The sequence below is a fragment of the Schistocerca serialis genome, chromosome 3 (assembly GCF_023864345.2).
Source record: "Schistocerca serialis cubense isolate TAMUIC-IGC-003099 chromosome 3, iqSchSeri2.2, whole genome shotgun sequence".
Classification (NCBI taxonomy): Eukaryota; Metazoa; Arthropoda; class Insecta; order Orthoptera; family Acrididae; genus Schistocerca; species Schistocerca serialis.
The window spans coordinates 333,745,742-333,759,156 of NC_064640.1; the positions used below are offsets into that span (position 1 = coordinate 333,745,742).

The following is a 13,415-nucleotide window of genomic DNA, read 5'->3' on the forward strand; positions in this document are numbered from 1 at the left end:
ATGAACGTCGCTTTTGACGGTACATGATTCGCAAAATTATCTGTTCAGAATAGTAACTGAATATGGCGCCTTACTAGGTCGTAGCAAATGACGTAGCTGAAGGCTACCCTAAACTGTCGTCTCGACGAATGAGAGCGTATGTAGACAGTGAACCATCGCTAGCAAAGTCGGCTGTCCAACTGGGGCGAGTGGTAGGGATTCTCTCTGAACTAGACCTGCCGTGTGGCGGCGCTCGGTCTGCAATCACTGATAGTGGCGACACGCGGGTCCGCCGTATACTAGCGGACCGCAGCCGATTTAAAGGCTACCACCTAGAAGTGTGGTGTCTGGCGGTGACACCACAGGATATGTATAAAATAACGAAACAGTATTAAATACACAGTGCTGAAAGGGAAAGACTTCAAACCATAATGGACAAGTCAGATTGTAGCACGTGCTGCAGTCTGTACAGAATAACGCTCTATGTACATAACACATATGTACTTTAGAATTCTTAGTTTGCTTTAGTATTTTCTAATTGTAAGTGTGCAGTTGTTCAGTATGCATCACAGTCAACAAATTATCATACATGTTCCACACACAGAATTCTACATCTGGCTTATATACCGTATCACATTCTAATTAAGTACGAATTTTGTTAGTGATTAACGAAGGTTCATAGTGATTACGTAACACAATTACTTCAAATCTTGTTGGCAGCAGTGTATTCACCTGTTTTCGCTAAATAGTGGCAACGACATTTTCTGATTTGATAGTTCTTTAGTGCAATTCATGAATACAGCAGCACGTTTTCAGAGAACATTACAAAGGCAATCATAGTTAATAGGTTGTGTTACGCTTTAATTGTTAATGAAGAAGTTCATAAGCATTACGTTATACTCACTGGGGTCTGTATCGACACTTTCACTGCATGTGGGTCTAGGTGGATATGGTGTGTCTCGTTGACCCGTGATTCCAGACTTTAAGTGATGCTGATGTGAACGTCCTGACTGTTTGTGCGACTGCTTTGAACGCTTGCGTTTTCGACCGCATTGTGGTCGTCTGTTGTGAACGTGTTCTGGCTCTCTGTGAAACTCATCGCACTCCTTACACTGAGGAATGGCACCGTATAGTGTGTCATCAATTGCCATAAATTCCCCAGGCTGACCATTTACGACATGTACAACCACACGAGTATCAAGTTGTCCTTGCCACATCATAATTCTGTGGAAGTACATCAGTACAAGGTGGTTTAAGGGTGCGGTTGCATGTAAGTAATCTGGGTACACTGGCGGATTGAAATGGGGGTGTGGAGGGTGGACGTCTTGGTCACCACCTAGAAAGAAAAGGGGATGTGGCAGTTCATCGAAGTTAGCAGGATTACAGAGAAAACCATCTGGAAAGTGCTACTGAACATGGATCAAGCGCGGAGATTGACCTGCCACGGAAGGATCTGCTTCTGCATCAGGAGTATTAACAAGAATATCAAACCCAATCTGGTACCTAAGGTAGTACGGAAGCCAAGGGAAGTAGCACATAACCGCGTTCTGTCTTAATTCATTGGCAGCCTGTGACGACATAATGCACTATAGAGTGATCCAACTGATACTATGAAACCGCCAGGACCTTGCACAAAGCACTGAGACGTTCTTCGAATAGCTCACACAAGTCGCACTATGCACGGGGATCTCACTCGAACTAAGTGTCAGCTGCGCTCTTCGTGGACTGTTGGAGGAGTCGCGAAGTAGGGGCACACAGGCAGTGGTGGGAGACAGCTGCAGTGGGGGAAGCTACAGGGTGGGGAAAGCTCAGGCAGGGTCCCGAATGCAAAGCTTACGCACGCTCTGTAGTTTCCACACCAAGTCCCATAATAATCTTTACTTCAAAAGTCAGTAAAGTTGGTGGCCAGCTTCAAACGTCAATGGTCTTCAGTAAAAAAGAATGAAATTTACTGATCAAATTGCAAAACGAAAAATTATCTTGGGTATAAAATGACTGATTTTATGTAAATGGACTGTAATATTCGTTTTAAGACTACATAATATGTGCAACAGGATCATTATTTTATACTGGACCATTTGCAGCCTGTCTGTATGACAAAGAAATAACACTGCAGCAAGTGGACACACATTAACTCATATCCAATCACTTGAAAACAAATTTGTAGCCATTATAGGCAAACAACGATTGATTTAAATAATCTTTCATACTCATTACTTTTTTTGGTTCCAAATCTTTGTTGCTAAATGTTAAACATGATTAAATTGCACCTTTTTTCTGGGAAATTTAACCCAACGCAATAAGGTTATTTTCTGTGACAAATGAAATGTGTATTACATACCATACCACTATCGGCAAACTAATTTACACATCAATACAGATGAATAATTTGTCTTTTTCCTTTTTAACTGATGGAGCCATTGTAGTTTCTTTATTAACGTCTCCCAGTAAAAGTGAGCTGATGTCCACTCTAGTATATACACATTTCTTGAAATTATAATGGATTTTCGGCTGACCATAGTCAGTTGTTATTGTTGTTCTTGTTGTCGCTGTAGTTGTTGTCTTCAGTTAGAAGACTGGTTTGATACAGCTCTCCAAGCTGCTCTATCCTGTGTAAGTCTTCATATCCGAATAACTACGGCAATCTACATCCTTCTCAGTCTGCTCACTGTATTCATCTCTTGGTCTCGCTCTACTATTTTTAACCTTCACACTTCCCTCCATTACTAAATTAGTGATCCCTTGTTGTCATGGAATGTGTAGCGTCCTAACAACCCAACCATTCTTTTAGCCGAGTTCTGCCACAGATTCTTTGTCTCCCCAGTTCAATTCAGTATCTCCTCATTAACTACTAAATCTACCCATCTAATCATCAGCATTCCTCTCTATCAATACCTTTCAAAAACCCCCATTCTCTTCTTGGCCAAACAGTTTATCTGGTTTCTTTAACTTTCATACACGGTTACACTCCAGGCAAATACCATCAGAAGATACTTCCTAGCACTTAAATCTTTATTCGATGATAACACATTTCTCTTCCTTATAAATGCTTCTTTCCATTGCCACCAAATCTCGTCTGTCTCGTTTCCTAATCTAATTCCATTAGAATCAACGGACTGAACTCGACTACCCCCTAATATCCTGGTTTTACTTTTGTTGTTGTTCGTCTTGTATCCTTCTTCCAATACACTGTCCATTCCGTTCATCTGCTCTTCCAAGTCCTTAGCTGTCTCTGTCAGAATTACTGTGCCATCGGCAAACCTCCAAATTTTTGTTTCTTCTCCCAAATTTCTTTGGTTTCCTTTACTGCTTGCTCAATGTACTGACTGAATAACGTCGGGGGCTGGCTACAACCGTTATCACACCCTTCTCAACCACCGCTTTCCTGTCATGCTCCTCGACTCTTATAACTGCTCTCTGATATTTGGAGAAGTTGTAAATAGTCTTTCGCTTTCTGTACTGTACACCTGCTACCTTCATAATTTCAACGAGAATATTCCAGTCATCATTATCACAACATTGTTCTTAGCCTATAAATGTTGTAAACGTAGGTTTGCCTTTCCTAAGCCTATGTTCTAAAAGACATCATAGGATCAGTATTGCCTCGCGTGTTCTTACACTTCTCCGGAACCCAACTGATCTTCCCCAAGGTCAGCTTGTACCATTTATTTCGTATTAGTACTATCTCTCTATGGTTTCCCTTTAAATTACTAACGTTTATTATGTTAATACTCCGTTACTTAAAATTAATTTTATTTTCTTTGTAACTTATTGTTATTACCTTTGTTCATTATTGAAAACAAACTTTGCTTGTAATGTGAAACAATGTACTGTTAGGCCTACATGTAAAACTGTATAATGTACGGCTTGCTATTTAAAATATCACGCAGCAGGTCTTAAATATGCAATAAATGAACTGTTAGTACTTTTCAATGATGATTTATTAAACTGATAGTTTGGTAATATTCACACCTATCAGCAACTGCTTTCTTTGGAATTGGAATTATTAGTTTCTTCTTGAAGTCTCAGGATATTTCATCTGTTTCATATGTCCTGCACGTAGTTTTCTCATGGCTGGCTCTCCCTGGGCTGTCAGTAGTTCTGACTGAATGTTTTTTGCTGCAGTGGCATTGTTTCGACTTAGGTCTATCTGTGCTTCGTGAAATTCTTCTCGCAGTATCATCTCTCCTTGCATCATCTACGTACTCTATCCCTTTCTATAATATTGCCTTTACTTAGTACTGGTTTTCTGTCTGAGCTCTTGATATTCATACAGCTGCTTCTCTTTTCTAGAAAGGGTTCTCTAATTTTCCTTTAGGTAGTATCTACATTTTCTGCAGGAAAATATACTTCTAAGTCCTTATATTTGTCCTCTAGCCTTTCTTGCTTAGTCCTTGAGCATCTCATTCATTTCTTATATCTTTGTGATCCCTTCCGCGTGCCTCATTTACTGAATTTTTATATTTTCTCTTTTCACCAATTAAATTCGATATCTCCTTCGAAATCCAAGGTTTCTATTAGGCTTTGTGCATAAGTTCTTAACGTTTTTCTATTAGTTTAATAAAGATAACAGGTACACATAGCAGCGAATTTAGGCATCAACAACATATTTTCCTTCACTGTTTACAACAGCTGGAGTGACTTTTCGATTCTGCGACTGTAGAAATGACGTGGTTTTGATACAAAGAACTCGTCGTGCCATGTTCGGGACGCATTTTCATTTAGAAAGTAAATTCCCTCAAAGCTGTGGGGTGGAGAGAGGAAAATGTGAAAATCTGAGGGCGTAGGATCAAGTAAATAAGGTGGGTGTGGAATGACTTCCCAACGCAATTCCTGCATAGCGTGTTTTATCAGTCTAGCAGATTTCGGGCGGGCCTTTTCATCGAGTAGCATCACTTCACGCAGTAATCCTGTTCGTTGTTCTTGGATTGCGTCTATATGACTGCTGACAATGCTGTCAGTGCTGATGGTTACATCTAGGGGAAACAATTCGTAGTACGTCACACCGTCCCTGTTCCACCAGACGCTTGACGTTGTCTTTTGTGGATGTGCGGGGTTCTTTGCACGGGGAGTTGCTGCTCTGTTTGGGCTCAACTATTCCTTTCTTTTCCTTATGTTAGCATAAAGACACCACTCCTCATCATCAGTAACGGTAGAGGCCAGGATTGGTAGGCGTTGTTCTCGAGCCAAATGACGACGAGCAAGCTGAGAGGCACATATGACCACCCTCTGATTTTTGTGATTTTAGTTTAGAGCATGCTGTAACCACACAAACAATTTTCGAACCTTCCCCATTGCACGCAAATGGCGCAGTATGGTGGAATGATTACAGTTCTTCGGCGCGCGGAGTGGCTGCGCGGTTAGAGGCGCTATGTCACGAATTGCGAGGCCCCTCTCGCCGGAGGTTCGAGTCCTACCTCGGGCATTGGTGTGTGTATTGTCCTTAGCGTATGTTAGTTTGCGTAATGTGTGAGTCTAGAGACCGATGACCTCAGCAGTTGGGTCCCTTAGAGATTCACGCAGACACATTACAATTCATCACATTTGCCAGTTCTCGAGTACAGTGACGTGGATCATTGTGGATTAATGTGTTTAAACGCTCTTCATCAAACGACGAAGATCTTCCTGAACTTGGAGAGCTAATAATGTCAAAAAGATCCTCCTTAAGACGAGGGAACCATTTTCTTGCCATATCCTGTCCAATGGTGTGATCCCCATACACGGCCTCCGCTTCTCTCACTCCTATAGTGAACTCGAACAGAAGAATATCGAAAATGTTTCAATGTCTCCACATGGCACTCCATTTTCTAGAGTCCATGGCTCCACTCACTATCTCCAAATGACAAAGTGACAATATGTAAGATCAAATAGCGGTAGTGAACAACAGATAAAAACTGACAACCGATACATAAATCTATAGCAACCGGAACAAAAACATGCAAAACACTAAAGCTACGAATTTATGCACCAACATAATAGATGGCAAGTTCACCCAGTCATCCAGACTGCTGCTGCTGCAGTTACTGAAAAGTGTTGCTGCCCCTTTTCAGAAACCACCTGTCCGTCTCACATCGCAACAGATACCCATCTGTTGTGGTTCCACTTGCGACATGGCTGTCTATGTCACATAGGCACACAAGCCACTCCACCAACGGCAAAGTACATGGTTGATGGGGGAGGGGGGTGGGTGCACTTCCACCTATGTAATATCATGTTGCTAAAGCAAGCTATAACCAATTTAAATAGTGTTTCACTAATATCTATTTTCTTAAACCGCAAAACTCTAATTATGAATTTGGGAATGTGGAAGATCCTACTTACCTACAGTTCTTAAACGATTAATCACTAACCTGCCTTTTTTGAAAGAAAGTGCATTACTTGGCAATAATGGAAAAAGTAGTACACTAGTGCCCAAAAATCGAGTATAATCGAGCCAAGCGAATTGATAACGCAAAGCTTTCATGAAAAGTGCTCACGTTTCTCGAAAGGAAGTCGAATGATTTGCAGAAGAACGTAAGGCATAAACAGCATTGATTTTGCATGCTAAACTGTCCAAAGGTGCAAACAGGGAAGATACAAAACCACTGGTACACATTACAACTAAAAAGAACAAAAAGAAATCTCTTCCACAAAAGCAAAACGTTTACTTGGGGACATGTTTACGACAATCGAATGATATGAAAAATTGCGTAAACCCAACCAACATTGCAACTCATTCCACAGTAATGATAGAAGCTGAAGAAAAGAATTTAAATTTTTGTCACAGACAAGACTTCATCACAAGTTTCTCGGTATATCATGTAGGTGTGCTAGGCATAACACCGATCTCGGTAACCCGAGTCCTAAATCATCCGCAATAGAAACTTCAGTCCACATCTCCAGCTTAGTTTCTAGCTCTTAGATCATCGTTATTGACGAGACTCTTCGCTATTGGAATAGCACCCCAGTGTTGGACGTAATGGTGAAATTTTGCCTGTACCTGAGATGTAGCTGATCTGATATGATTAAATTTTCCTTGAGATGGTTGAGTCTCATCTTTATCTACAATGTCTTCAGCTTATTTTCCCCTTGTTAGTGACGACCTAAGAAGAGGAAAATAAGCTGAAGACGTGAATTGACGTTTATGTTAGGGAAGGCATTCGTCTAGGATATTCTGTGCATCATTTTTACTGTGCTGCCGGCCGGTGTAGCCGAGCGGTTCTAGACGCTTCCGTCTGGAACCGTGCGACCGCTACTGTCCCAGGTTCGAATCCTGCCTGGGGCATGGATGTGTGTCATGTCCTTAGGTTAGTTAGGTTTAAGTAGTTCTAAGTTCTAGGGGACTCATGACCTCAGATGTTAAGACCCATAGCGTCAGAGCCATTTGAACCATTTTTTTACTGTGCTGCTTTTGTGAGTGTGGTGATCTAGGTTCAAGTCCTGAGAGATGCACGAATTTTATTCCATTCCTTCATCTTCTGTTATTGTCATAGATAAAGTGAGATTGAAATATCTCAATGAAAATTGAATTATGTGAGATCCTTACACAGTAGTCAGCATTCCAGTCACTAGTGTTTTGCTTGAGCACAACGGGAAGAGAATTGGAGGGTATCATGGTACCTGGGTGGATTGATTGAAAACGCTGAACTAAGGATAGCAAAAGATCTCACCTCAGGATTCAAAGAGGGTGAGTATTTCATCAGAGAAAGATTTCATAATAATGGAAACGTGAAGAGAACATAGAGATTTTCAAATTTGGGAACCATCTTCCTAACCACCTCATAAAAGATAATGCTGACTCTCTCAGATGGCACGGTGAACGAATGAACGACGGAACAGTTTATAACAGCCCATATGAAGTAAGTGACTGTATAAGATCTGAATATAGCAGTTCAGACAAACTGACGCGTTAGGAAGGCCAAATAGTTACGTAGTCTCTTACATATCGATTTTGTATGTGTAATTACCGAATACAATCACAAGTCCATTATCCAAAGAAAGACAAACGCACTAAACACAAGAGAGTTACACGTTCGTTACTATGCAGACGAACCCTTTGTGAAAAATCTGTTTTTAGCGTGGCGGGTAATATTGCAATTGATAGGAGACGTGGGCGCCATCTTGATTCTATGGCATGATTCATGTGCGTGAACAACATTTTTCACCCCACTTGATCTCTAGTATTGGTAACAACCGATTAGTTATTACTTAATTATTTACATCATAGGACGTTGTTATTTGTACCGGAGGGATGAACCACAAACCGCCTCATACAATGACCCCCCAACCAACATGCTGGCTTCTTTCGTTGATAATACTGGCGCTATAGAGGGTACCATTGTTCCTCTAGCAAACTGAAGCGGGAATTCCATTTGAAGAACACATGCTTCCCTTTGTTCACCAAGAATACGTTTCTACGCTGCGTTAAGCGCATGGGCGTTCCTACTAGTTTATCAAAGGAGGGAAAGATTCAACAATTTTCTTTCTCCACTTGACAGTGAGACTGAGAATCTCTTACGACGTAAGAACCAAATTTTAATGGAAGTACACTGAACTGGCTATGTCACAGTCCATTGATTAGTATAGACTGAGATATAGGTATACACAAATAAGCACTGAAAGAAGAGAAGATGAGCGTAAGGAGAGCAATGAGGGAAGTGTTTAATTATTTTGAAAGTAAATTTTTGCCAGACTAACTGACTAAAAACTTTACAAAGTTTAGGTATTATCAAAATGAGTACGCTGTTAGAAATCACCTATTCAGTCACTCAGTGACCTCAGTGACACCAAAACGGAAGACGACAGAGAAAAGGACAAAATATTGAATTCTAACTTCAAAAATAATTTCACAACGGAGGATTGTACAAAGGGCCGTCAAAACGTTTTGCACAGTCGTCTCGATTATTTTTATTTTTTGCCGGAGGAGAAAGAAATTTTCTGTGAACATACTTGGAACATTGGTATTTAAAAGTATTCTTTTATTTATAGGTGAGCCATAATGGACTCTGAAGTAGGTGTCGTGTTGCGACAACGGTCGGTGATGGAATTCTTATTCAAGACCGGTGATGACCCCGCCACATCGTTTTATAGGAAGTTGCTCCCTGTTTATGGGGAGGACACAGTGGATCGCAGCAGTATCCAGCGATGGTTGCAGAGGTTTAGAGAAGGTGATTTCTCTCTACTGCACAATCCACGATGCTGTAGACCATCGACGACAGTGCGTGATGTGAATAAGGAGAGCATTAATCAAATCATCCAAAACGACAGATTGTGACGTCACGACACCTTGCTGAATTGCCTCGTTTGTCATTGGGTAGTGAGGTATCACTGGTACAGTCACTGAGGTACAGAAAAATCTATGCACGTTGGGTGCATAGATTATTGACAAGAGAAATGAAAACGATGAGGAAGAATGTGTGCGAGTGTCTAATGAAAACCTTTGCTGACGACTGGAAACAGTGGATTGATGGCATCAAAAATGGTTCAAATGGCTCTGAGCACTATGGGACTCAACTGCTGAGGTCATTAGTCCCCTAGAACTTAGAACTAGTTAAACCTAACTAACCTAAGGACATCACAAACATCCATGCCCGAGGCAGGATTCGAACCTGCGACCGTAGCGGTCTTGCGGTTGCAGACTGCAGCGCCTTTAACCGCTTTGATGGCATCATTACCCAGGATGAAACAAGGTTGTTTTCGTCTGAACCTGAGAGCAAATCCCAATCCATGGGTTGGCGTCATCCGGGTTCCCCTCGGAAGAAGAAACCAAGACTTTCACGAACGGTAGGCCGAAAGATAATGTCCTTCTTCTGGGATCAGTGTGGTGTCATTTTCATTGACTTTTTGCAACCTGCTTCTACAATTAACCAGGACCGTTACTGTTTGCCATTGGACAAGCTGCGACGTGCAATCAATACCCATAGACCACCGCTTCAGGGTCAGACCATCAGGCTACACCATGACAATGCCAAACCCTATACAGCCCTTATGACGTAGGAGAAAATCAGGAAAATGGGTTGGAGAATTGTTCCTCGTTCTCCCTACAGTCCGGACTTGGCTCTGTCTGATTTTTACCTCTTTGGTCGTCTGAAGGCCCACCTGCGTTGTAAAACTTTTGATAGTGAGAAAGACCTTATTTCCTGTGTCAAGCGATGGTGTAAAAGTAAAACCCCAGAGTTTTACCAAAGTGCATTTACATCACGGAAAGAGCGTTGGGCCAGATGCGTCACAGCTGATTGAGGCTACATTGAGTAGACTCTATGTTACCTAAATGTTCCAAGTATGTTCGCAATAAATTTCATGTGCAAAACTTTTTGAATGCCCTTTGTAATAAGTTCGCCCCTTCCTGGAACGCCAGAATGCGAGATACTGACTTAAGAAGTTGTGGAATAGAAAAGAAACTACAGTCGCTTAGTAGAGGAAAGGCATGTGGACAACGCAAGATACCTATAAGATTGTACAGAGATTATGCCACATTAATTGACTTCAGGAGGGCGTTTGACACGGTCCGGCATTGCGTCTTAGTGGAACAAATAACAGCTCGCAGAGTACCGGACAAGATTCGTGACTGAATTCAATTCTTCCTTGCAGATAGCTTTCAACAAATCGATGTTAACGGAACATAATCGACAGACATAAAGGTAATTTCGCGAGTATCCAAGGAAGTGAGATAGAACCGTTACTGTGTAGAGTATTCACTGTCCTGTCACATTAATGCGACCACCTGTCAAAAGCATGAATAACCATCTGTTGGAGCGCAGGCCGCCGTGAGACCTTCAGGAACGGGGTCAATGAGGTTCTGGAAGATACCGACAGCGATGTAGAGCCATGCCGACTACAGTGAGATTACAAGCAGCACTACGTCTCTATACTGAACTAGTAACCCTAACGTGGTAGCCCACAGAGCCTCGATAGGGTTTTAATTCGGAGAGATTTGTGGCCAGGAGTATGGTAAACTCATGCTGTCGCTCTTCGAACCACGTACGTACACTGCAAGCCGTGTGACACTTTGCATTGCCCTGCGGGTGGATGCCATCGTTCCAAGGAAACAAGAACTGGATGTAGGCTTGGACATGGCCCCCAAAGACAGATGCATACTCGTATTGATGCACTGTGACCTTTCAAAATGATGCAGGGAATGCATCGGAAACGTTTCCAAAGTCATAATGCTATTCCGGCCTGCACCCTTCCGACGATTGTTGCAGTGTGTTTGCTTTCAGACATTTCACGGCGTACACGCCAACGGCTATCTGTCCGATGGATCATAAAACGTGATTCACCTGGAAAGCCGACCTGTCGCCGCTCAGTGGAATCCAGTTGCGGTGCTGACGTGCAGTCAGTATTGGTGAATGAACCAGGTGCCTGCTGCGGAGACCCATACTCAGCAACGTTCACTGTACAGTCTACGAGGAGAATCTGTTAGTAACTACTTGGTTCATCTGGGCTGTCAGTTGCTGAACTGCTTCACGTCTATTCGCCTACACACAACCTCCGCCGCTGTCGTTCAGCCCTGTCATCTCTAGCCCGTAGTGCACCACAATTGCTTCGGCGCCAATTTTAGAATGCGCTATTTTGCATTCATGGTAAACTTCATCCAAGATGATAGTGAACAGTTTACAGACTTAGCCGTTTCGGAAATGCTTCCATGGGTGGGCCGAAAGTGAATGATCACGTCCTTTTGGACGTCAGATAAATCTGCCCCTTTCAGCATTACGACAACGGCTGAACTGTATCCCGCATCTCCCCAACACACTTAATGTACCCTCCATCGCTAGTGCCGCCACCTGCCTTCTATAAGTGGTTATTGTACGCTGATGTCGAACATAGGCGATGATCACATTGATATTATTGGAGTTTTGTATACTCGTATAGCAAGGATCTAGCTGAAAACGTGGGAAGATACTTAAGACTGTTCGCAGACGATGATGTTGTCTATAAGAACGTAGCAACGCCATAAGACTGTAGCGACTTGCAGGAGGTTCTGCAGAGGACTGATGAATGGTGCAGGGAAGGCAGTTCATCCGGAACGTACATAAATGTAACGTAAGAAACTCCGCAATGTCCTTTTTTCGAGGGTTGTTATTCCCCCAAGTTCCGTAGGAGAACTTCTGTGAAGCTTGGAAGGTAGGAGAAGAGTTAATGGCGGAAGTAAATCTTTGAGAAAGTGTAGTGATTCTTTCCATAGTAGCTTAGTTGGCGGTCGTCTCATAGCCATGACAATAGGCGGATGTACTCGGCCTTATGGGAAGCGCTCCGCAGGCGTGTTTCAGTCTACTCGTTAGCGCGTGGTGCTACACCCACATATTAATCCAAGTTCTGACCTGCAATGGCGTTATCTTACTGCCGTGGTACTATAAAGATCACATATCGTGCGAATCATGCTCGACCTCGAAATCGTGAAGTGATACAGTTCGTACGTGACGATCTTTATCTCGTACCTTGAGATGTAGGAATTCACTTCTCCTTCACGAGCAGCATCGTGTACACCAAACTTCGGACCGAGGAAGTTTGCGCCGATGTTGCACGACGTTTCACCCAGGGACTAACATTCAAACACCTTGATGGCCACGTCGAAGCTGTTTCTGTTGTTCATTCAAGGTTCGGCCTTGGCGAAGAAGTGCGCACTGAGGGTTTTCTTAACACATTTGGGTGCATCATCGTATTCCACGTCTCGGATACCGGTAGCGGTGTGGCGATCCTCAAAAAAAGGCTCTAAGCACTATGGGACTTAACATCTGAGGTCATTAGTCCCATAGACTTAGAACTATTTAAACCTAAGAACATCACACACATCCATGCCCGAGGCAGGATTCGAACCTGCGACCGTAGCAGCAGCGCGGTTCCGGACTGAAGCGCCTAGAACCGCTCGACCACCGTGGCCGGCGGCGATCCTCATCCTTGAAGGGTTACCAGTCGACGACGCCCAATATCTGCCGGATGCGAGGGGTATGGCTCTCACACTCTCTCGTGTCCGAATTATTAACATATACTCACCTTGAGGCTCGAGGAAGCGATGAGAACGCTCTGCCTTCTTCGCGGAAGTGGTCTTACCTCTTTTAGTGGGGCGGCAAGACGCAGTGGTGCTGGGTGGTGATTCAATTCCACTCTACACCCCATAGGTCAGCTGCCGCGTCATTCGCCTTGCAAAGAGTTTGCCATGATTGTCGACTGTCTCCAACTTGTGGACACGTGGGAAAACGTTCATAATGACAGTCCGAATTTCTGCTATATCGTATGAGATCTGTCCGACTTCTGGTCCACAGAATTCCCGTGTTGCCTTCTACAACGATTTAATTAATAATCCGAAACCCTGCTAGAAGTGATGAATTCTGCTTCTGGCTACAGACAAGACAGTAGAAGATCAGCAGGCAAGGTTAAATGTACCTGTCGACTGGACACCGGAAGTAAAGCAGCATTTTAAGTTCTACCACACCTGTCGCCATGTTCGTTCTTTTAAA

General features: G+C 43.0%; 1 protein-coding gene across 1 annotated transcript in view; it reads right to left on the reverse strand.

The window, feature by feature from the left end:
- LOC126471608 (uncharacterized) overlaps positions 1–13,415 on the reverse strand; it is a 209,297-nt gene that overhangs the window by 1,022 nt on the left and 194,860 nt on the right. The gene's annotated exons all lie outside the window — the stretch shown is intronic.